We start from the raw sequence: 26,045 nt of genomic DNA on the forward strand, positions 1-26,045 counted from the left end.
TTGGACATGAAGTCCTTGCCCATGCCTATGTCCTGAATGGTATTGCCTAGGTTTTCTTCTAGGGTTTTTATGTTTTCAGGTCTAACATTTAAGTCTTTAATCCATCTTGAATTAATTTTTGTACAAGGTGTAAGGAAGGGATCCAGTTTCAGCTTTCTACATATGGCTAGCCAGTTTTCCCAGCAACATTTATTAAACAGGGAATCGTTTCCCCATTTCTTGTTTTTGTCAGGTTTGTCAAAGATCAGATAGTTGTAGATACACAGCATTATTTCTGAGGGCTCTGTTCTGTTCCATTGGTCTATATCTCTGTTTTGGTACCAGTACCATGCGGTTTTGGTTACTGTAGCCTTGTAGTATAGTTTGAAGTCAGGTAGCGTGATGCCTCCAGCTTTGTTCTTTTGGCTTAGGATTGACTTTACAATGTGGGCTCTTGTTTGGTTCCATATGAACTTTAAAGTAGTTTTTTCCAATTCTGTGAGGAAAGTCATTGGTAGCTTCATGGGGATGGCATTCAATCTATAAATTACCTTGGGCAGTATGGCCATTTTCATGATATTGATTCTTCCTACCCATGAGCATGGAATGTTTTTCCATTTGTTTGTATCCTCTTTTATTTCACTGAGCAGTGGTTTGCAGTTCTCCTTGAAGAGGTCCTTAACGTCCCTTGTAAGCTGGATTCCTAGGTATTTTATTCTCTTTGAAGCAATTGTGAATGGGAGTTCACTCATGATTTGGCTCTCTGTTTGTCTGTTATTGGTGTATAAGAATGCTTTGATTTTTGCATATTGATTTTGTATCCTGAGACGTTGCTGAAGTTGCCTATCAGCTTAAGGAGATTTGGGGCTAAGACGATGGGGTTTTCTAGATATACAATCATGTCATCTGCAAACAGGGACAATTTGACTTCCTCTTTTCCTAATTGAATGCCCTTTATTTCCTTCTCCTGCCTGATTGCCCTGGCCAGAAATTCCAACACTATGTTGAATAGGAGTGGTGAGAGAGGGCATCCCTGTCTTGTGCCAGTTTTCAAAGGGAATGCTTCCAGTTTTTGCCCATTCAGTATGATATTGGTTGTGGGTTTGTCATAGATAGCTCTTATTATTTTGAGATACATCCCATCAATACCTAATTTATTGAGAGTTTTTAGTATGAAGTGTTGCTGAATTTTGTCAAAGGCCTTTTCTGCATCTATTGAGATAATCATGTGGTTTTTGTCTTTTGTTCTGTTTATATGCTGGATTATGTTTATTGATTTGCATATGATGAACCAGTCTTGCATCCCAGGGACGAAGCCCACGTGATGATGGTGGATAAGTTTTTGATGTGCTGCTGGATTCAGTTTGCCAGTATTTTATTGAGGATTTTTGCATCGATGTTCATCAGGGATATTGGTCTAAAATTCTCTTTTTTTGTTGTGTCTCTGCCAGGCTTTGGTATCAGGATGATGCTGGCCTCATAAAATGAGTTAGGGAGGAATCCCTCCTTTTCTATTGATTGGAATAGTTTCAGAAGGAATGGTACCAGCTCCTCCTTGTACCTCTGGTAGAATTCGGCTGTGAATCCATCTGGTCCTGGACTTTTTTTGGTTGGTAAGCTATTAATTATTGCCTCAATTTCAGAGCCTGTTATTGTTCTACTCAGAGATTCAACTTCTTCCTGGTTTAGTTTTGGGAGGGTGTATGTGTCAAGGAATTTATCCATTTCTTCTAGATTTTCTAGTTTATTTGCATAGACGTGTTTATCGTATTCTCTGATGGTAGTTTGTACTTCTGTGGAATCAGTGGTGATATCTCCTTTATCATTTTTTATTGCATCTATTTGATTCTTCTCTCTTTTCTTCTTTATTGGTCTTGCTAGCAGTCTATCAATTTTGTTGATCTTTTCAAAAAACCAGCTCCTGGATTCATTGGTTTTGTGAAGGGCTTTTTGTGTCTCTATCTCCTTCAGTTCTGCTCTGATCTTTGTTATTTCTTGCCTTCTGCTAGCTTTTGAATGTGTTTGCTCTTGCTTCTCTAGTTTTTCTAATTGTGATGTTAGGGTGTCAATTTTAGATCTTTCCTGCTTTCTCTTGTGGGCATTTAGTGTTATAAATTTCCCTCTGCACACTACTTTAAATGTGTCCCAGAGATCCTGGTATGTTGTGTCATTGTTCTCATCGGTTTCAAAGAACATCTTTATTTCTGCCTTCAGTTTGTTATGTACCCAGTAGTCATTCAGGAGCAGGTTGTTCAGTTTCCATGTAGTTGAGCAGTTTTGAGGGAGTTTCTTAATCCTGAGTTCTAGTTTGATTGCACTGTGGTCTGAGAGACAGTTTGTTATCATTTCTGTTCTTTTACATTTGCTGAGAAGTGCTTTACTTCCAACTATGTGGTCAATTTTGGAATAAGTGCGGTGTGGTGCTGAGAAGAATGTATATTCTGTTGATTTGGGGTGGAGAGTTCTGTAGATGTCTATTAGGTCCGCTTGGTGCAGAGCTGAGTTCAATTCCTGGATGTTCTTGTTAACCTCCTGTGTCATTGATCTGTCTAATGTTGACAGTGGGGTGTTAAAGTCTCCCATTATTATTGAGTGGGAGTCTAAGTCTCTTTCTAGGTCTCTAAGGACTTGCTTTATGAATGTGGATGCTCCTGTATTGGGTGCATGTATATTTAGGTTAGCGCTTCTTGTTGAATTGATCCCTTTACCATTCTGTAATGACCTTCTTTGTCTCTTTTGATCTTTGTTGGTTTAAAGTCTGTTTTATCAGAGACTAGGATTGCAACCCCTGCCTTTTTTTGTTTTCCATTTGCTTGGTAGATCTTCCTGCATCCCTTGATTTTGAGCCTATCTGTGTCTCTGCACGTGAGATGGGTTTCCTGAATACAGCACACTGATGGGTCTTGACTCTTTATCCAATTTGCCAGTCTGTGTCTTTTAATTGGCACATTTAGCCCATTTACATTTAAGGTTAATATTGTTATGTGTGAATTTGATCCTGTCATTATGATGTTAGCTGGTTATTTTGCTCGTTAGTTGATGCAGTTTCTTCCTAGCCTCGATGGTCTTTACAATTTGGCATGTTTTTGCAGTGGCTGGTACCAGTTGTTCCTTTCCATGTTTAGTGCTTCCTTCAGGAGCTCTTTTAGGGCAGTCCTGGTGGTGACAAAATCTCTCAACATTTGCTTGTCTGTAAAGTATTTTATTTCTCCTTCACTTATGAAGCTTAGTTTGGCTGGATATGAAATTCTGGGTTGAAAATTCTTTTCTTTAAGAATGTTGAATATTGGCCCCCACTCTCTTCTGGCTTGTAGAGTTTCTGCTGAGGGATCCGCTGTTAGTCTGATGGGCTTCCCTTTGTGGGTAACCCGACCTTTGTTTCTGGCTGCCCTTAATACTTTTTCCTTCATTTCAACTTTGGTGAATCTGACAATTATGTGTCTTGGAGTTGCTCTCCTCAAGGAGTATCTTTGTGGCTTTCTCTGTTTTTCCTGAATCTGAATGTTGGCCTGCCTTGCTAGATTGGGGAAGTTCTCCTGGATAATATCCTGCAGAGTGTTTTCCAACTTGGTTCCATTCTCCCCATCACTTTCAGGTAAACCAATCAGACGTAGATTTGGCCTTTTCCCATAGTCCCATATTTCTTGGAGGCTTTGTTCGTTTCTTTTTATTCTTTTTTCTCTAAACTTCTCTTCTCAATTTATTTCATTCATTTGATCTTCCATCACTGATACCCTTTCTTCCAGTTGATTGAATCAGCTACTGAGGCTGGTGCATTTGTCACGTAGTTCTCATGCCATGGTTTTCAGCTCCATCAGGTCCTTTAAGGACTTCTCTGCATTGGTTATTCTAGTTATCCATTCATCTAATTTTTTTTCAAGGTTTTTAACTTCTTTGCTATGGGTTCGAACTTCCTCCTTTAGCTCGGAGTAGTTTGATCGTCTGAAGCCTTCTTCTCTCAACTCGTCAAAGTCATTCTCCATCCAGCTTTGTTCCATTGCTGGTGAGGAGCTGCATTCCTTTGGAGGAGGAAATGCACTCTGATTTTTAGAGTTTCCAATTTTTCTGCTCTGTTTTTTCCCCATCTTTGTGGTTTTATCTACCTTTGGTCTTTGATGATGGTGACATACAGATGGGGTTTTGGTGTGGATGTCCTTTCTGTTTGTTAGTTTTCCTTCTAACAGTCAGGACCCTCAGCTGCAGGTCTGTTGGAGTTTGCTGGAGGTCCACTCCAGACCCTATTTGCCTGGGTATCAGCAGTGGAGGCTGCAGAACAGTGAATACTGCTGAACAGCAAATGTTGCTGCCTGATCATTCCTCTGGAAGCTTCGTTTCAGAGGGGTACCTGGCCGTGTGAGGTGTCAGTCTGCCCCTTCTGGGGGGTGCCTCCCAGATAGGCAACTCGGGGTCAGGGACCCACTTGAGGAGGCAGTCTGTCTGTTCTCAGATCTCCAGCTGCATGCTGGGAGAACCACTACTCTCTTCAAAGCTGTCAGACAGGGACATTTAAGTCTGCAGAGGATTCTGCTCCCTTTTGTTTAGCTATTCCCTGCCCCCAGAGGTGGAGTCTACAGAGGCAGGCAGGCCTCCTTGAGCTGCGGTGGGCTCCACCCAGTTCGAGCTTCCTGGCAGCTTTGTTTACCTACTCAAGCCTCGGCAGTGGCGGGCGCCCCTCCCCCAGCATCGCTGCCACCTTGCAGTGTGATCTCAGACTGCTGTGCTAGCAATGAGCGAGGCTCCGTGGGCGTGGGACCCTCTGAGCCATGTGCTGGATATAATCTCCTGGTGTGCCGTTTGCTAAGACCATTGGAAAAGAGCAGTATTAGGGTGGGAGTGACCCGATTTTCCAGGTGCCATCTGTCACCCCTTTCTTTGACTAGGAAAGGGAATTCCCTTACCTCTTGAGCTTCCCAAGTGAAGTGATGTCTTGCCCTGCTTTGGCTCATGCTTGGTGCACTGCACCCACTGTCCTGCACCCACTTTTTGACACTCCCCAGTGAGATGAGCCCGGTACCTCAGTTGGAAATGCAGAAATCACCCATATTCTGCATTGCTCATGATGGGAGCTCTAGACTGGAGCTGTTCCTATTCTGCCATCTTGGCTCCACCCCAGGCACATTACTGTTAATGTACCCATCACAGTTGCTATGTTACTCAGTTGTCACCATTGTTTAACCTGCATTCATTTGCATGTACATGGGTGTGTGCATGTGTGCCTAATTCTATGCAATTTTATCCCCTATATAAATTTGTATAACCACTATTACAGTCAAGATACAGCTGTTCAATCATTGCAAAAGAAATCTTTCATGCTATCTGCCTGTATTTGTACCCCCTACCTAACCTGTCTCCTTGTCACTTGGCAACTGCTAATCTGTTCTCAATCTCTAATTGTTTTTACTTCAAACACGTTGTTTACATGGAGTCTTACTGCATGGAGCCTTTTGAGATTGACTTTTTTCACTAAGCATAACACCTCTGAGGTTTATGCAGGTTGTTTCATATATCAATAATTCATTCCTTTTGATTGCTGAGTGGTATTCCATGGTATGAATGTACCAGGGTTTGTTCAATCATTCAACCATTAAAGGGCATTTGTGTTATTCTGAGTATTTTGCTAGCACAAATAATGCTGTAGTAAACATCCACATTCAGATTTTTGTGTGAAAATAAGTTTTCGTTTTTCTGGAATACATGCCCAAGAGTGCTCAACTGCTGAGTCACATGTCTAGTTTTGTTAGAAAATGTCTCCTTTCCAGAGGGGCTGTACCATTTTACAATCTCACCTGCAATGTATGACCCATCTTCTCTGGATCCTTGCCAGTTTCCGTTATTATCACTATGTTTTCACTTTATCCATTCCAAAATGTGTGTAGTGATGCCTCGTTGTGGTTTCAGTTTGCACTTCTCTAATGACTAATGATCTTGATTGTGTTGGGATGTGCTTATTTGCCTCTCCTACACTGTCTTCTGTGAAATTTTTCTTTATGCTTTTTGCTCATTTAAAAATTGAACTGTTTGGTTTTTACTGTTGAGTTTTGAGCTATTTATATATATTCTTGACGTAAAGCCTTTACTGAATATGTTGTTTGCAAATAATTTTCTCCCACCAATTCATTTGTATAAGACAAAAATCAGAACTAGGCCCTAAGATAAGAAGATATTTGATTTTGTAGATACAGGATTATATTCAAGGCTATGTGACTTTGAGTTTAGCCATTATTTTAGCCCACATTCAGAAGCTCTTTGATATAGTGATGACCCAGTACTCTAAGCAGAATCAAAAGATGAAAAATCACCACCAGTTAGGATTAGTTCCTACATTTTAAAGACAAATGTCATCTCCATAACTTCAGATTACAAAGGAAAGCTCTTACTGCTGATGAAATGGGTAGTTCAAGAAAGCAGAAAATCTATTTTCAAGGCAGCAGAATGACAGGTAACCTGATCTTTAAACCTTCTATCATTTGTATGTAATACTTATTGAGTATTTGCTATACGTTACTATAAAATCATCTGATTTAAGAGTCTATGATTTTTTCTAGTACACCTTGCTTACTCTAGAAATGGTGATTATACATTCTCAATTTGAGGGGGCAGTTTACATATCAAATATTCTAAACTATTACCTGAAGAAACCATTAAAACATCCTCCAAATATTTGACCATCAAAATTACTTCTATTAGACTACCCCTTATCCTGGCAAAGATCCTTGGTTAGAATGTTCCAGATATGCCTCCCTTCTCATATGCCCTTCCCTGCCCACACCCCCAGATGCTCTAATGGTCATGCTCTATATCACATGATTCTGTCCTCTGGCCACAGCTGATCAGATTAAAAGATAGGCACTTGAGCTGAGGCTGTTCAGTGACTCCAGACTTGGATGTACTAATTCAGGGGAAGATAGGCTGGGTCAATTACACTCCTTGTTCAGGAATTTGGAATTGAAAAACTGAAGTGAGGTTAAATAACCATAAGAGCTGGACTGAAATGTCATGAAGTGGCCACTATAGGCCTTGTGCAAGCTGGAAACCAGGCTCTGGAAGATGGGGTCAGCAGGTGCACTGAGAGAAGCAGAAATGCCATGAGTCTGCTGATGAGGATTGTGAGAGGGAGGCAGAGAGAATAATTTCTTGGTGCCCTGATGGTTTTCTGGCTCTGGTTATGATTCTAGTCCATACATAGCTTTAGAAGACACTCTGTTTTTAGGATCGCTTGAGCCCAGGAGTTTGAAGCTGCAGTGAGCTATGATCATGCCACTGTACTCCAACCTGGGTGACAGAGAGAGACAGACTTTATCTCTCTTAAAAGAAGAAGAAGAAAGAAGGAGGAGGAGGAGGAAAAAAGAGGAAAAGGAGGAGGAGGACACTATGTCAAGTTCTCTACTTATGACATAGACCTGGTGGTCTTTTTTACTTGGAAGTGATAGTCAGTAGCTATAGCAAAATTTGCATGGTATAATAAGGGCAGCATTCTTTCAAAAAGTTTTCAATTGACGTTAAATCTCCCCAGAGAGAGACAGGCACTTCCACATATGACTGGTGGGAGTATACACTGGTTCAACCCTCCTAAAGGGCAATTGAGTGAAATGGATATAGGATTCTCTCTTTAAAAATATATGCATAGTAGAAAATCTAGAAGTAAATATTAAAATACTAATAAGATAGCAGTTATCTCTAGAGAATAAGATTATAAATTATTTAAATGTTATCCTTTTCTACCATGAGTATCTCTAACAATTTTTCTAAAAAGCGATGTTTAAAATACAAAAACCAGCTACCAGTTATTGAGTTCTTACATGAGCTAGATGCTTTACATACATTGTCTCATTTCATTTTTAAAATGATTCTATGAGGCAAATACTATTATTCTCACTTTACAAATGAGGAAATTGAAGCTCCTAGATATAAAAAAAAGTCTTTCTAAACATAGTGGACTAATAAATGGTACTAAAATGTAAACTCCATGAGATCAGGGATATTTTCTGTTTTGTGTATTGTTATATCCCCAGCATCTATAACTCACTAAATTTTTTTTTTGAGACAAGGTCTCGCTCTGTCACCCAGGTCACTGCAATCCCAAACTCTCAAGCTCAAGAATCCTCCCGCCTTAGCCTACAAGTAGCTGTGACCATAGGTGTGTTCCACCATGCCCAGCTAATTTTTAAAAACTTTTTTGTAGAGACAGAGCCTCATTATGTTGCCCGGGCTGGTCTCAAACTCCTGGCCTCAAGTGATTCTCCCATCTTGACCTCTCAAAGTGCTGGGATTACAGGTGTGACCACCACACCTGGCCACGAAATGCTTTTAAATGAATGACGGGCAGAACCAGGCTTTGTACCCCAGTATGCCTTACTCCAAAACCTCTACTCTAAGCCCTTGCTCTAAACCAACACTCCAAAGAAGCCCTTCTGCAATTTATGACCTTGATAAATGTGTTCCTTCACATTTTAATTTACTTCATTTAAAATAGGAAGAAATGACAATGGGAAATGTTTATAAAACATAATGATATTCTAGGAAATCTAAAGTCACATGATGTGTTACTCTGTTGCCCTAGTTAGTAAATTAATAGGTTAGTTTACACATAACCTTAACAAAGCTTTATATTATATAACATTTATATATTTTATTTAATATGGTGTTTGTAGTCATTGCTAGGGAAATTTGGATATTTGATCCATAGTTATAAATTCAATTCTGAATTTATTATGCCATCATATTTATGGAAAAAGTCAGCTTCTCATATAATGTTGACTTCCGGTAGCTTTTCTAGAAGCTAGCACATTAGAAGAATGAACATTCTTGATATTGTTATTCAAAATCATAGTTTATTCCTCACTAGCTACATTGCCTTTTAAATCAGCATGAAATACTATTTTTGGAGGAAACCTGACATTCAAACTATAATTTTGTGACAGTTATAGCAATGTCAACCTGAGGTTTTAGAATAAGGCTTATGACAAATACATTTCCAGTTTCTAATTCAATTTTAATAATAGTACCACAATTACTAGATCTTAGCCAAAACACCAAGAAGGAAAATTTAGTCATAGCTATTAAATTTATGAAAGGTCAACTTTTCCATATAGCAATGTTTGATCCCAAACTTTGTGCTACTTTTCTTTCCTCACTGTTTCTGATTAGCTTAAGGCATGAGAGGAAGTATCTGAGATGATGTTATAGAGATTTGCCTTCTCAATATCATGAAAATGGCCATGCTGCCCAAATTTATAGATTCAGTGCTATTCCCAGCAAACTACCATTGACATTCTTCAAAGAATTGGAAAAAGCTATTTTAAATTTCACATGGAATCAAAGAAGACCCCGTACAGCCAAGACAATCCTAAGCAAAAAGAACAAAGCTGGAGGCATCATGCTACCTGACTTAAACTATACTACTAGGCTACAGTAACCAAAACAGCATTGTACTGGTATCAAAACAGATATATAGACCAATGGAGCAGAACAGAGACCTCAGAAATAACACCGCACATCTACAACCATCTGATCTTTGACAAACCTGACAAAAACAAGCAATAGGGAAAGGCTCTCCTATTCAGTAAATGGTGCTGGGAAAACTGGCTAGCCATATGCAGAAAACTGAAAATGGACCCATTCCTTACACCTTATACAAAAATTAACTCAAGATGGATTAAAGATTTAAATGTAAAACCCAAAAGATAAAAAACCCTGGAAGAAAGCCTAGCCAATACCATTCAGGACATAGGCATGGGCAAAGACTTCGTGACAAAAATGCCAAAAGCGATTGCAACAAAAGCCAAAATTGACAAATGGGATCTAATTAAACTAAAGAGCTTCTGCACAGCAAAAGAAACTATCATCAGAGTGAATAGGCAAGCTACAGAATAGGAGAAAAATTTTGCAATCTATCCATCTGACAAAGGGCTAATATCCAGAACCTACAAAGAACTTAAACAAATTTACAAGAAAAAAACAAACAACCCCAACAAAAAGTGGGCAAAGAATGTGAACAGACACTTCTCAAAAGAAGACATTTACACGGCCAACAAATATATGAAAAAAAGCTCAACATCACTGATCATCAGAGAAATGCAAATCAAAACCACAGTGAGATACCATCTCACGTCAGTCAGAATAGCGATTATTAAAAAGTCAGGAAACAACAGATGCTGGAGAGGATGTGGAGAAATAGGAAGGCTTTTACACTGTTGGCGGGAATGTAAATTAGTTCAACCATTGTGGAAGACAGTATGGCCATTCCTCAAGGATCTAGAACCAGAAATACCATTTAACCCAGCAATCCCATTACAGGGTATATACCCAAAGGAATATAAATCATTCTACTATAAAGACACATGGACGTGTATGTTTATTGCAGCACTATTTACAATAGCAAAGACACGGAACCAACCCAAATGCCCATCAATGATAGATTAGATAAAGAAAATGTGGTACATATACACCATGGAATACTATGCAGCCATAAAAAGAAATGAGATCAAGTCCTTTGCAGGGACATGCATGAAGCCGGAAACCATCATCCTTAGCAAACTAACACAGGAACAGAAAACCAAATACCACATGTTCTCACTCATAAGTGGGAGTTGAACAATGAGAACGCATGGATACAGAGAGGGGAACAACACATACCAGGGCCTGTTGGGGCATGGTGGGGTGAGGGGAAGGAACTTAAAGGTCGGGTCAATAGGTGTAGCAAACCACCATGGCATACATATACCTATGTAACAAACCTGCACATTCTGCACATGTATCCTGTTTTTTTTTTTTAAATAAAGAAAAAAATTACAATTTTTTAAAAAAGAAAAATAATTAGAGATGTGCCATCTAGCATCATTTCAATGTAATATTATTCTGGGAGTTCAAGCCAATGTAAGAAAAGAGATAATATAAACCCAAGACAAATAAGTAATGGAAGAAACAAAAACCTTATTATTTGAAAACCATTATGTATCTAACAAAATGCCCAAGGAATCAGCTAACATTTTTAGGCTTAATAGAACAGTAAATAGCCAGATAAAATATAAAATATAGAAAAGTCATTAATATTCTTACATATCAACAATTACAATCCAGGAAAACCTAATTTTAAAAAGGTATAATTTACAATAGCAATAAAATATGTAAAGAGAGAAGTAGACTTAATAAGTGTTTGGCTATATAAACAAAATAATAAAACTTGTTGGGTCATAATATCCAGGAAGAATAAAATATTGCAAATATGTCAACTCTTAATGTTATTTAAAAAAACAAATTCAATCCCAAACAAAATCACAATGAGATTCTTTTTAGAATTTAGAAGAATGTTATAATATTCATCTAGGAAAATAAAGAGATGAAGATAAAAGTATTCTAAAAGAGAGAAAGGAAAATGAGGAAGTGAAGTAACAATATGTCACGGAAACAGAAGAGAAACCCCAGAAATAGACTGTTATACATAAGGATTAAATAAATGACAAAATACAACATAAAATAATGAAAATTTGAAAATACACATTTATGGGAGACATTCATTAGAACTTGGAATTAAATTATTTTAGATGGCCAGAGTGGTGGCTTATGCCTGTAATCCCAACACTTTGGGAAGCTAAGGCAGGCAGATCACTTGAGGCCAGGAGTTCAAGACCAGCCTGGCCCACATGGTGAAACCCCATCTCTACTAAAAATACAACAATTAGCCAGGCCCGGTGATGCATACCTGTACTCCTAGCTACTGTGGAGGCTGACGTGGGAGTATCGCTTAAACCCGGGAGGCAGAAGTTGCAGTGAGCTGAGATAGCACCACTGCACTCCAGCCTGGGTGAGAGATCGAGACTCCATCTCAAAAAAAAAAAAAAAAAAATTACTTTAAATCAAATACTTCATACCTTATCCCAAAATATATCCCAGATGTCTAAGGTAGTAAATATTCTTAAACTCATAAATGAGTAAGTAAAAAAAATACAACAACAGTGAGTAAGTGTTAATGAAACCTCTAGAGAGATGACAATTTGCTTAAGCTTAGAGCATTAGCTTATGGAAGGATTTATGGTTTCATACATAATTTTTAAAACATTTATTCAAATTAAAAATAGCTGCTGGGCATGGTGGCACACACTTGTAATCCCATCACTTTGGGAAGCCAAAGTGGGCAGATCTCTTGATCTCAGGAGTTCAAGACCAGCCTGAGCAACATGGCAAAACCCATCTCTACAAAAAACAGAAAAATTACCTGGGCATGGTGATGAGTGCCTGTAGTCTCAGCTACATAGGAGGCTGAGGTGGGAGGATCGCTTGAGCCCAGGAGGTTGAGGCTGCAGTGCGCCACGATTGTGTCACTGCACTCCAGCCTGCATGACAGAGTGAAACCCTGTCTCAAAAAAAAAAAAAAAAAATTAAAAAATTGCAAAACTAGGAAGAAATTAGAGAAGTATATTAATTTCTTTAGGCTACTAGAACTTGTATGGTCTGTTGTATCCTACTCACCTTGCACAGTACTGGGCACATAGTAAGTTTCCAATAGGTATCTGTTGACCAAATATTGCAATAATTAACTAAGTAGACTTTCATTATCTGATGAGACAAAAAAAGTGACGCGAGTCCAATTAGTCAGCTGCAACTATGAATAATGAGTGCAAATTAATTTCTTCGGCCCAGATGCATAAGAACCATGGACAGGAAGCTGTCTAATCAGCTGTGGAATGGAGAAGTGATAGGAACAACAGGTTGGCTATGGAAGTGTTATCAGGCCACATCAAGTCCCGCCACAAGCATTAGCTGTTGGAGGGTGAAAACAGCCAACAGGCCACACTGGTCTAAGACAGTCAGCAGATGTATGGCTTGACTCAATTAAGAAATCTTATTCAACTTGGGAGGTCCAAAAAACAGACTGGCTGGATGACAAGACTTCTAAACAGCAATCTCAGCTGCTAAACGAAGGCTGTGGTTGTGTTTGGAGAGGAGAGAGAGAGAACCACATACTTCTCTTCATTCTTTTTCTAGAATAATTGCAACATCCTGAAGCACTTACACCTGATGGTTCTGCAGCTTCCATCTGAGGCAGTCAAGGGATCTAAAAGTCAGTATATGATTGTTCTCAATGTATATAGCAAGGAAAACACTCATTCAAAATCACTTAGTTGAGGAATCTGTGCAGTACGATGTTTCTGTGTCATTTTCAGAGTCTACTTTGTGGTGATTGCTCACAGCATTCCATATATTTTTGCAGAATCAGTAAATGAATTATCATTTTTTCGGATAAGGTTTAAAAATGATCATTGTGGTTTTGTCAAAACCTTGTTTTCCAATTTGGTGCTGGAAACTGGTTTTAGAAATATAGGGAACTGATCTAACATTTGCTAATGATATGAATCTGTGTTCCCATCTTTTTAGTCCTATTTTCCCAGAGTGATGACAATAAATGCATTGGGAGAAATTGGGAGCACAGGCCTGTCCATCTTCATTTCATGCTGGGATTCAGTGTTTCCCTGCTATAATGATGCCCTCATAGGCCTAACTACAATAATTCTCCCATCTGTCAGATTGGAGGATAGTTCACTCAAGAGGAGTAGAATTATTTTTGCTATTTAACCAGCAGGCAGGCTACTGGATGAAATTGGCCTGAATAGATGGCAAACCATTAGTTTCCTAGCTATTCCTACAGCAACTTCCAGAGCACGAAGAGGAAAGAGTAGGTTTCTTAAAGCTATTTGTGAACTAGCTGGTAATGACGGGACCAGTGTTAAGCACATGTAAAAAGACATTTCTACATGGTGGCAAGATAAGAAAAACCGATAGGCCAAATATTTTAAACTCCAGGATCAAATTGGAATAATGTAAAAGTGATTGTAATCTGAGGCAGTAGAATTCAATTTTCCTTGCATTATGTTGATTTCTCTGAGCAGACCCAGGTTAAATGATTGCTCTGAGGTTGATGACACAGTGATTCCAAGTGCCAACAATGACTTCAGCCTGATGGCAACCTTTACAAATTGCTTCCTGTAAATTCTTTGTGAGAATAACAAGCAATTCATTTTGCTTGAGAGTGACTTTTAGCTAAGGGACTCCACCCAACAATCTGGATTTAATAAAACAAAATACATTTTGGTATTACAAACATCTTTTTTGAGATGTAAGTTCCCCACATAAGTTTTCGTAAAAGCAAACTATTTTCATTTTTTCTCCAGTGAAAGCCAGATGGATCCTTATGCATAGCCAACAATTACTTAGTGCATGTGATGAGCTGGTGGGGAAGGGCAGAAGGGGAGGGAGGGTCACAGCAGAGTCATATTTGTGTGTGTGCATGTAAGATATTCAGGGTAATACAAAAGACTTTTAAATCCACAACCAGAACAATGCTTACTTATTCATTCATTTATTCAACATACAGTATTTATTGAGCACCAGGCACTGTTGTAGGCTTTTGGGACACAACAGTTGAACAAAACAGACAATATCTTTGCTCTCATGAAACTTAAATTCTAGTGACGAAAAGACAGACAACAAACTAAAAGCTATGCAAAGAAAAATTCCAAGGGGGACTCAATGTATTTTAATGAGCAAGATAGAGGAATTATCTGCTTACAGACGAGTAGGTAAAGGAGGCATTTACATCTTTGTGACTGGTAGTAGATAAAATCATAGCAGTTAAAATTTAACTAGGCATTGTTCATATATTGTATATAATTTATAACCTAGTTACTGAACTCAAAGAGGTTACAATTCCAACTTTCAAGGTGTTCCTGCACGTCAGACAGAGAGGGAAGGAAGAACCATCAGACACTTTATATGCCATCCAAGTCAGAGCTACATTGTCTTCAAGGTTGCAATCAGCATGAAGAGGGTTTAGAATCCTTGCGCCTTGAAAAATTCATTTTTGACACCGTATGTCATTTTCTACTTGGTAAAAAACCAATATAGTCATTGGCATGACAAGAAAACTTCTATTAGTTAGAAAGAATATTCATAAAGATGAGAATAGTAGACACTGGGGACTCCAAAAGGAGGGAGGGAGCAAGGGCTGAAAAACTTCCTACTGGATACTATGTTCGCTATCTGGGTGATGGATCAATAGAAGCTCAAACCTCAGCCCCATGCAATATACCCTTGTAACACCTGCATATGTACCCCCTGAATCTAAAATTAAAATAAAAATAGGAAAAGAATGTCCAATCCACTTTGTTCATTCCAATGAACTATGATTAAAGGAGCTAGAAAAGGAAACATGTCTTTAAAAAAAAAAAACAGACATGTTGTCCTCAGAGCTCATGGAATCAAAATCACCTTATGTTCCTGCTGTCCTTCTGGGGTCCATCAGAGCTGCACCACTTACCTCCTCAATCTTGCAGAAGAAAGAACTTTCCTAAGGACAACCATTCTAATATCCCTGATCACAGTTGCTTATTGTTCAAAACTGTGTCTTCGAAGTCTTTCATTTACTTTTGTGAAAAGAGTTAATTCATGTGACAAGCATATGTTCGGCATCCACCAGGTGTAAGGCATTATGTGGGGCAAAACTGGGGCCTACAAAGATGTTGAAGACACAGCCAGATGCAGTGGCTCATGCCTCTCCTGCAATCCCAGCACTTTGGGAGGCTGAGGTGGGCAGATCACTTGAGATCAGGAGATAAAGACGAGCCTGGCCAACATGATGAAACCCCACCTCTATAAAACATACAAAAATTAGCTGGGCATAATGGTGCGCACCTATAGTTCCAGCTACTTGGGAGGCCGAGGCACAAGGATTGCATGAACTCGGGAGGTGGCGCCATCTTGGCCCACTGCACTCCAGCCTGGGCAACAGAGAGTCTGCCGCAGAATGAATACAGTAAAAAAATAAAAAATGAAGACACATGGTAGCTACCTTTACAGGGCTTATGGTTAAGAGGAGGCCAAATACACAGACAGCTATAAAACAAGGTGAAAACAGGCAAGTGCCTTGAGAGAGAGAAACAAATTAAGTATCACATTGGCCCAGAGGAAGCTTCTGGTCGACAGCTTCAGGATGGTGGCACTGGAGCAAGGCTTTAGGGGGCAGGTAGGATTACAACAGATCAGGGACACGTGAGCAAATGTGAGTTTACCTTTTTCATTTATAATTTTTCTTTTATTAGTACATGTATTAGTCAGGGCTTTCCAGAGAAACAGAGCCAAAAGGATATGTATAGACATACAAGAGGGGATTTATTATGGAAATTGGCTCACAGGATTATAAAGACTGAGAAGGCCCATCGTATGCTGTCTGCATGCTGAAAAACTAGGGAAGCTGGTGGTGTAATTCAGCCCAAAGGCCTAAGAACTAGAGAAGCAATGTTGTAACTCTCAATCAGAGGCCAAAGGCCTGAGAACCAGGTAGGGTGGAGGATTGTGCTGGGTCTAAGTCTTGGGGTAGGAAGGCCTGAGATGCAGGAACTCCAGTGTCTGAGGACAGGAGAAAATGGACGTCCCGGCTCAAAAAGAGAGAGTGAATTCACCCTTCCTCCACACTTTTGTTCTATCTGGGCCCTCAATGAATTGAATTGTGCCCACCTATACTGTTAAGGGCGGATCTTCTTAATTCCATCTACTGAATCAAATGCTAATCTCTTTTGGGCACACTCTCACAGACATACCCAGAAATAATGTTTTACCAGCTATCTGGGTATTCCCTAACCCAGTCAAGTTGACATCCAAAATTAACCATCACTGCAGTACCTTATTATTTTTATTTATGGTCTTCAAATGAAACTTTCCTAATAAAAAATCTGTTTTAACCTCACAACCCTCTCTTCCTTTAATATTAAATATTTAATAAATTTACTTTTAATTGGGTATTTAATCAACTTTACAATGGAAAAAAAAATCTAAATAGCAATAGCAACATGTACTAAAAAAAAACCCTCAAATTCCTATGTTTTCACAAACCCTGAAGACTTCTTCCATTCTACCGCTTGCATAAAAAACAATTGCACAGTTGTTATGAACCAATATTTTATCATTCTAAATTGTACTTTTTCTCATCTGCCATTGTTTTCTATAGTCCCATAAGTTACCAGCAATATAATGTTTTATTGTATCAATGTATCATACTTGCTGTCTACCTATTTTGCTATAGGTGTGAATGTGAGCTTTTTCTAGTTTTTAGTAATACTAATGAGTGCTTCTACACATATCCATGTGTCTTTTCTTTCCTTTGAATTATCTGCTTGGTTTATGTTACATTTTCCAAAGTTTAATGAGGTAATATATAATGTATGGCTAAGAGTGTGAGCTCCGGCAGACTGGCTGTGTTTAAATCCTGACTCTGCCACTTACCATCCGTGTGAACTTCGGAAAGTTACCACCTCTGCGGCATGGTTTCCCCTCTAAAAAATAGGAATAATAGTACCCACCTCATATGATTATGAGAATTAATTATATGTAAACTCTTAGAACTGGCATAACACATGGTAAGCATTCAATAATGTAAGTTACTATTACATAAAGGTCTTAGCATTTATTACATTCTAGAACTCAGTAATACTGAGTGCGGTGGCTTATGCCTGTAATCCCAGCACTTTGGGAGACTGAGGAGAGAGGATTGCTTGAGCCTAGGAGTTCAAGACCAGCCTGGGCAACATAGCATGACCTCGTCTCTACAAAATAAATCAAAAAATTAGTATGATGGCATGCTCCTGTGGATCCCAGCTACCCAATAGGCTGAGGTGGGAGGATTGCCTTGAGCCCTGAAGGTCGAGGCTGCAGTTAAGTTGTGATTGTACCAATGCACTCCAGCCTGGGTAACAAAGTGAGACCCTTTTTTTTTTTTTTTTTTGAGACAGAATTTTGCTCTTGTCGCCCAGGCTGGAGTGCAATGGCGCAGTCTCGGTTCACTGCAACCTCCACCTCCCGGGTTCAAGCGATCCTCCTGCCTCAGCCTCCCAAGTTGCTGGGATTACAGGTGCCCACCACCACGCCTGGCTAATTTTTGTATTTTCAGTAGAGACGGGGTTTCACCATGTTGGCTATGCTGGTCTCAAGCTCTGAACAGACCAAACAATAGATTCCACCAAATCAAATTATTAACATTAGAGAGGTTTGATACGTTTTCCGTGTTTTGTTTTTCTTTTTTTTTTTTTTTTGAGACAAAGTCTCACTCTGTCACCCAGGCTGGAGTGCAGTGGATCAATCTCAGCTCACTGCAACCTCTGCCTCCTGGGTTCAAGCCATTCTCCTGCCTCAGCCTCCCGAGTACCTGGGACTACAGGCATGTGCCACAACACCCCGCTGATTTTTTGTATTTTTAATAGAGACAAGGTTTCACTGTGTTAGCCAGGATGGTCTCAATCTCCTGACCTCGTGATCCACTCCTGCCTCAGCCTCCCAGAGTGCTGGAATTACAGGCGTGAGCCACTGTGCTCGGCCTGTTTTCTACTCTTATGTGAACCTCCTCCTCTTGTGTGGATTGTTCGTATCTTTGGCTATTTGTCAAAATATATTTTTCCTATAAATGTATTTCATTCCTTAATAGTTGTGGAAATACAACTGTGCAACTATTGAAAAAATTTAGGATGGCATCAACAAGCATATTGAAAAACTAGTATGTATAGGGCATTGTTCTGGGTACTATGAGGGGGGCAGAGAACTGCAGCATTATAGAGAAAGAATTCAGTCTCTAATGGGGTTGAACAATATAAGTAAAAAACGAAATAACAAAAGGCTATACAATAGTGCTCTTCAACTATGGAGATCATGTTCTTAAGAACTCTGAGGCCAGGGATTTGTGATTCAAGAATTTAAACTCATATGGTGAGAATCAGCTTAGGGGAAATAATGTTTGGAGTACACTTCTGAAAACCATTAGAAATGTGTTTTCTTATACTAAATATGAGTTTCATACATCTTAAACCAGTAATTATGACTACAACATGGATATTCAACCCTTTACCATTTCATACTCACTAGAAAGATACTTTTCAGGACCTTCTTTTCCATAGTGTCAATAAGAGATGTATAAATGATTCTGTAGGATTGCTGAAAATATCCACAGTGAGAAGAGTTCTTGATGAGATTGGTCTTCCTCTGAACATTCATGGTCTTTCTTATTTTATGACTTGGTGCTTTCCATCAGACACACCATTGTCCTGCCCATATCCCTTACACATCAAGGGCCTCTCACTGCAAGTATCTGTGACTCTGCCTAAAGGCTTTTTCCGGCTGCAGGAGCAAATTTGGTCAGGAACAGGCTAGAAGTACTGGACAGTTAATGTCTTCAGGAGCAAAAAAGAGTTGGTGGATGGATGTACCAGCTCTCACTCCTCAGGTGGACCAACTCAGTAGAGAATGCTTCACAGTGTTCCAGGGGTCTCTAGAGGGACCGAGCCCCGGTTGACCATAGCAATGATGTGTTAATACTCTGCATTTATTTCTTTGTATTATGTCTAAATAAAATACTCACATTAAAATCCTTAAGTCTGCATGTTGGGGAACCCCATTCTAAGACAGTTTGACTCCCACCTTCTGGGCCTTGCTTCCTAAATATCTGTGTCTGAGGGATATGTTGGAGGCCTGAGATGGAAAAGCCTCTGAGAATTGATCTCCTCTGATACCCAGAGTTTTGCAGCTTGGATCTGCCTTTGGTAACTCTATGCCAGGAACATGCATCTCTCCCTTTTCCTCCTCACACATGCCACTGAAAATACTTTCAAAGTCCAGGATTATTACTGCTTGTCTTCCTTGGTCCTGCCCAAGTTTTCATTTCAAAAATCTCTTCATCTCTGTTTTAGTTCCTTTTCTATTTTTAACCTCCATTTCTTTTTTCTCCCCTCAGCTATCCACAGAAGGAATGATCTGCAATGTACACATGCCAGGACAGAAATTCTACAGTTGCTGATAAAATGTAAACCTGTAAGTATTGAATAAGAATTATGCCCAATAAAAAGTCATGGCTAGGGAGTAAAAGATGGAGTGTTGACAGGGAAGTAGAACAATAAATGGGGTAATCAGGAAAGGCTGATTACCTTTCCTGATGGGGAAGGGTGAGACCCCTAATCTAGTCCAGTCTCCCATTTTACAAATAAAGAGACTGAGCTCCACAAGGTTAAGCTACTGGTCCAGAATCCCATAGCTCACAAGTGATGAGCTGCCTCCTTCACCCCTCAGCTCCCTCTGTGTTCCACTCTGGGCTGCCCACTCACATTTTGTCCAGGGGCAGCCCCGCCTCTGCATTTGTCTTTTGTTGGCCTTGAGCTTTACCATGATGACTAGGCCTGGAAAAGGGTGAGAACAAATAGCACATTCTCCTAAGCACTCTCCACACTGCACAGTATCAGCTGTCCTATGAAGATTTTGAATATGGGTTGAAAATATTGTTTGTTTTGTTTTAAATCTTGGAAAAAATTCTAGTTGCATGAAATTTTTTTCTCCAGAATTAATCATGAGTAGCATATTCTTTAGCCTTGTTAATTGGCAAAGCAGAAAACAAAATAGCCACTGAAGGGCTCCTTTGTTTGGACTTGGAGACCAGTGACATTGCTCACCCTTCCCACTGAGCAGCCTGCAGATATTGGTCTCTCTGGAGAGCACTGAGGACCCGGGGTGGCAGGACTCGCTGAGTAAGCCCTTCCCCATACTAAACTTGGTTTCATGGAGACAATTCCTCTAACTGTTCTTGAGCTTTCTCATCTCATATAATCTCAACAAGTTCTTCCAATTTCTGTTTTTAAACCAAAAAGAAAAAGAACAGCACATTCCTTTTATGTTTGTGCAAATGAAGGGGAGGCAAGTTGCTGGGGAAAATCTAGCAAATGTCTTTTGATATGTAATTTGAATGATTTCCTACTGAAGTCCTGAAATATGAATTAAAATCATGTATTCACTTTTGTCTCACATTTTGAGATCATAATCTTTGTGCTTTCTGTAAACTGTGGGATCAATATTCTAAGAATGAGTCTGTCTTTATTAACCTCTGGTAATAGTGAGTCAGGCATAATTGGCATCCATTAAAATACAACTTTCTCTTCCCACATCATCCTTTGTTTTAAAGTGGGACATCATTAGCTCACTTAGTGTTCACTATAGAACAATGCTATTCACTGCAAAGTCATTTAATGAGAAAGCTAATTTCCCTTCATGTAAAATTTCAGGCAGTTCAATGTCAGTTGAAGGATACACTGACGGTAATATTATGCATGCTGTACTGCTCTCATTTTCTGCATTGATTCATGTTTGACTTGAATCTAATCACGCATGTCCCACTTACTACAGAAAACACCCCTTTTTGGCCAGGATTTTGAGCCCCTGGAGTGTGTTCTGCTGTCAGGTATGGATGTATGATAAACACAAAGGCCTCCTAGCTGGACTCAGAACCTGCCTTATACCTAGTATGTGTAGTCCCTAACTAAAAAATGAGCACAACCTCAATTCCATTTCTCCCTCCCTAAGATCACCCCACCACCAGGGTCCCTGCTTCTCCTGTAAGGGAATCATTATAGAAAAAAATTAAGAGGCTTGAGAAAATCAGAAGTTCACAAGGGAAGAAAGGAAAGAAATTATAGGAAGCAGGAAGAGCTCTGGGGAGCTGTTTTCAGGAGCAAATATCCAGGTAGGAATGGGCCTTCTTTTTGGTAAGCATCCCCTTGAAATCAAACAAATAACAAAGAAAACATAAAAACAAGGAAGAAAAAACCTCCAGGAGAGCAATGTGATCATCAGTCATTCTCATCTTAATATGGTTTTTGTTCAGCACGATTGCTTTCCTTCTTACAAACCAGCTGTACCAAGAAGATAGAATTTTGTTTGCTAGGGAAAGAAAAGTAGATAATTCTAGAGCATGGCATACTTCTAGAAGAGGGGTGGTGTGTGTGTGTGTGTGTATGTGTTTACAATCAGAGCACAGGACATCCTAGGAAAGGTGTAGAAAGGAGGTAGAAAAATGCCCAAAGCAAACATCCCTAATTTTAACATGTGGTCCAAGCAAGAGATCGTTAACATTTTGCCCTCTTGCCCGCTCTTCCTCCTCATCTCCTTCTCCTTCCATTTTAGTTTTGAGCTTACAGCCCTTGTACCCAGGAATAAAAATTTAAACTTATATTATTAGTATGAGAGTTCATCAATATTATTCATTAAATTGGCCTTTCACGGAATATGCTAGAAACCTAATTGCAATAGTGATTAATAATATTACTAATGATTAACAATAATTATAACAATTTTTATTATCATTCTTCTTTTCCCCCTCCTCCTCCTCATCATGAAAGCATTTTTGGGAAACTGTGTGCCAAGTTCCAAACTATTGTACGCTGCAACTCTTAGGCTTAGCAATGAAAGAATTCAAAGGTAGCAGGCAAACGAGCAAGGCTTCTGGGTATAGGTGTGCAGGATGGGCTCTGTACCTCGGGTTGGACCCTGTACCTCAAGGTCAGGCCACGAGGGTAAATGGAGTCTAAAGTCTGGTCTGTGTTCCATTCTCCAGAATGAACACCTTGACTCATGGCTGCATCTGCAAGGAAGATGGGACATCCATTCTCACTTGTACACAGGCTATGGGCTGTCCGGAGCCCTGAGCTGAAGACAGGCCTGCTGCTGATCCCAGAGACAGATGGCCAGAGTTAGGAACAGCATGCACAAAGAAGATCCTAAGCCTTCCTGGAGATGTGCCAATATCATCATATGGGGGTCTTAAAGCCAAGCAGGGGAATAAGCGTTATGGGGAATGCTGAGAAGGAGATGTATAATCAAGTGTGTAGGTTTAGGACTTCAGTCAAAGGGCTGCTTTTTTGCTGCTCTCAGGCAGTTTTCACTGCATGCCTTCACCTCTGGTATCTTCAAAGCACTCCTTGGCTTGTGCCATTAATACTTTACCTAAGATTTTTAGAAATTCTGTCTGGTCATATGCTACATCCTACTTGTATTGAAGGAACCCTTAGAATTTCCTCTTTATTGCTATACATCTCTTTAAGTCTCTTATCTTTAGTGACTAAGGTAAAATTTGGTCCTTTAATAATCATAATAAACAGGTAATCATACTTACCTGTTTCTTGATTTGACCTGAGAACATCTTAAGCAAAGCTTGTTAGAAAGTGAGTTAAAGCGTGGCTCTTTAGTCTGGAGCCTGTGAAGGATGTTACAGTTGCTGGAGATAGACAAGCAGGCTTTGTTTGCATTGAACCACAGCAATGTCTCATGCTCTTCCTTGTTCTCTATTTAGCACTTCATCTTCATCTAATGTCTAACAAAGCATGGTCTGTGGCAGGCAGTCTGTGGTAAGCATAGTGAATCAGCCTACCCTTCTGGAAGGTGACAGCAGTGAGGAGTGTCTAAATATTTATTTCGAATATAATCTATCCTGTAGTCCTCCACATTCAAAGATTTTCCAATTTAAAATATCCATGGCCGGGGGGCGGTTCCAAGATGGCCGAATAGGAACAACTCCAGTCTATAGCTCCCAGCGTGAGTGACACAGAAGACGGGTGATTTCTGCATTTCCAACTGAGGTGCCAGGTTCATCTCACTGGGGCTTGTCGGACAGCAGGTGCAGGACGGTGGGTGTAGCACACTGAGCGTGAGCCGAAGCAGGACAAGGCATCACCTCACCCCAGAAGTGCAAGGGGTCAGGGAATTCCCTTTACTAGCCAAGCAAAGCTGTGACAGATGGCACCTGGAAAATCAGCTCACTCCCACCCTAATACTGTGCTTTTCCAATGGTCTTAGCCAATGGCACACCAGGAGATTATATCCCATGCCCACGGAGCCTGGTTCACTGCTAGCACAGCAGTCTGAGATCGAACTGCAAGGTGGCAGTGAGCCTGGGGGAGGGGCACCCACCATTGCTGAGGCTTAAGTAGACAAACAAAGCAGCCAAGAAGCTCGAACTGGGTGGAGCCCACCACAGCTCAAGGAGGCCTGCCTGCCTCAGTAGACTCCACCTCTGGGGGCAGGGCATAGCTGAACAAAAGGCAGCAGAAACCTCTAAAGACTTAAATGTCCCTGTCTCATAGCTTTGAAGAGAGTAGTGGTTCTCCCAGCATGGAGTCTGAGATCTGAGAACAGACAGACTGCCTCCTCAAGTGGGTCCCTACCCCCGAGTAGCCTATCTGGGAGGCACCTCCCAGTAGGGGCTGACTGACACCTCAACAGCCGGGTACCCCTCTGAAACGAAGCTTCCAGAGGAACGATCAGGCAGCAACATTTGCTGTTCAGCAATATTTGCTGTTCTGCAGCCTCCGCTGCTGATACCCAGGCAAATAGGGTCTGGAGTGGACCTCCAGCAAACTCCAACAGACCTGCAGCTGAGGGTCCTGTCTGTTAGAAGGAAAACTAACAAACAGAAAGGACATCCACACCAAAACCCGATCTGTATGTCACCATCATCAAAGACCAAAGGTAGATAAAACCACAAAGATGGGGAAAAAACAGAGCAGAAAAACTGAAAATTCTAAAAATCAGAACGCCTCTCCTCCTCCAAAGGAATGCAGCTCCTCATCAGCAATGGCACAAAGCTGGAAGGAGAATGACTTTGATGAGTTGAGAGAAGAAGGCTTCAGATGATCAAACTTCTCCGAGCTAAAGGAGGATGTTCGAACCCATAGCAAAGAAGTTAAAAACCTTGAAAAAAGATTAAATGAATGGCTAACTAGAATAGCCAATGCAGAGAAGTCCTTAAAGGACCTGATGGAGCTGAAAACCATGGCACCAGAACTATGTGACGAATGCACAAGCCTCAGTAGCCAATTCAATCAACTGAAAGAAAGGGTATCAGTGATTGAAGATCAAATGAATGAAATGAAGTGAAAAGAGAAGTTTAGAGAAAAAAGAATAAAAAGAAATGAACAAAGCCGCCAAGAAATATGGGACTATGTGAAAAGACCAAATCTACGTCTGATTCATGTACCTGAAAGTGATGGGGAGAATGGAACCAAGTTGGAAAACACTCTGCAGGATATTATCCAGGAGAATTTCCCCAACCTAGAAAGGCAGGCCAACATTCAAATTCAGGAAATACAGAGAATGCCACAAAAATACTCCTTGAGAAGAGCAACTCCAAGACACATAATTGTCAGATTCTCCAAAGTTGAAATGAAGGAAAAAATGTTAAGGGCAACCACAGAGAAAGGTTGGGTTACACACAAAGGGAAGCCCATCAGACTAACAGCGGATCTCTTGGCAGAAACTCTACAAGCCAGAAGAGAGTGGGGGCCAATATTCAACATTCTTAAAGAAAGAATTTTCAACCCAGAATTTCATATCCAGCCAAAATAAGCTTCATAAGTGAAGGAGAAACAAAATATTTTACAGACAAGCAAATGCTGAGAGATTTTGTCACCACCAGGACTGCCCTAAAAGAGTTCCTGAAGGAAGCACTAAACATGGAAAGGAACAACCGGTATCAGCCACTGCAAAAACATGCCAAATTATAAAGACCGTTGATGCTAGGAAGAAACTGCATCAACTAACGAGCAAAATAACCAGCTAACATCATAATGACAGGATCAAATTCACACATAACAATATTAACCTTAAATGTAAATGGGCTAAATGCTCCAATTAAAAGACACAGACTAGCAAATTTGATAAAAAGTCAAGACCCATCAGTGTGCTGCATTCAGGAGACCCATCTCACGTGCAGAGACACACATAGGCTCTAGATAAAGGGATGGAGGAAGATCTACCAAGCAAATGGAAAACAAAAAAAGGCAGGGGTTGCAATCCTAGTCTCTGATAAAACAGAATTTAAACCAACAAAGACCAAAAGAGACAAAGAAGGCCATTACATAATGGTAAAGAGATCAATTCAACAAGAAGTGCTAACTATCCTAAATGTATATGCACCCAGTACAGGAGAAACCAGGTTCATAAAGCAAGTCCATAGAAACCTAGAAAGAGACTTAGACTCCCACACAATAATAATGGGAGACTTCAACACCCCACTGTCAACATTAGACAGATCAATGAGACAGAAAGTTAACAAGGATATCCAGGAATTGAACTCAGCTCTGCACCAAGCAGATCTAATAGACATCTACAGAACTCTCCAACCCAAATCAACAGAATATACATTCTTCTCAGCACCACACCACACTTATTCCAAAATTGACCACATAGTTAGAAGTAAAGCACTCCTCAGCAAA

General features: G+C 40.1%; 1 long non-coding RNA gene across 3 annotated transcripts in view; it reads left to right on the plus strand.

Moving 5' to 3' along the window:
* The window catches only part of LOC109025646 (uncharacterized), a 72,844-nt gene extending 49,653 nt beyond the window's left edge, over positions 1-23,191 (plus strand). Inside the window, exons 5-7 of one of the 3 annotated variants that reach the window (XR_002004558.3) lie at positions 19,748-19,824; positions 21,361-21,520; positions 22,391-23,191. This is a non-coding gene — a long non-coding RNA (uncharacterized lncRNA). The remainder of the gene's footprint in view (positions 1-19,747; positions 19,825-21,360; positions 21,521-22,390) is intronic. The other 2 variants (XR_010130118.1, XR_010130119.1) reach the window with 2 other exon arrangements.
* Positions 23,192-26,045: the final 2,854 nt, after the last annotated feature.

Source organism: Gorilla gorilla, chromosome 12 (assembly GCF_029281585.2).
Source record: "Gorilla gorilla gorilla isolate KB3781 chromosome 12, NHGRI_mGorGor1-v2.1_pri, whole genome shotgun sequence".
Classification (NCBI taxonomy): Eukaryota; Metazoa; Chordata; class Mammalia; order Primates; family Hominidae; genus Gorilla; species Gorilla gorilla.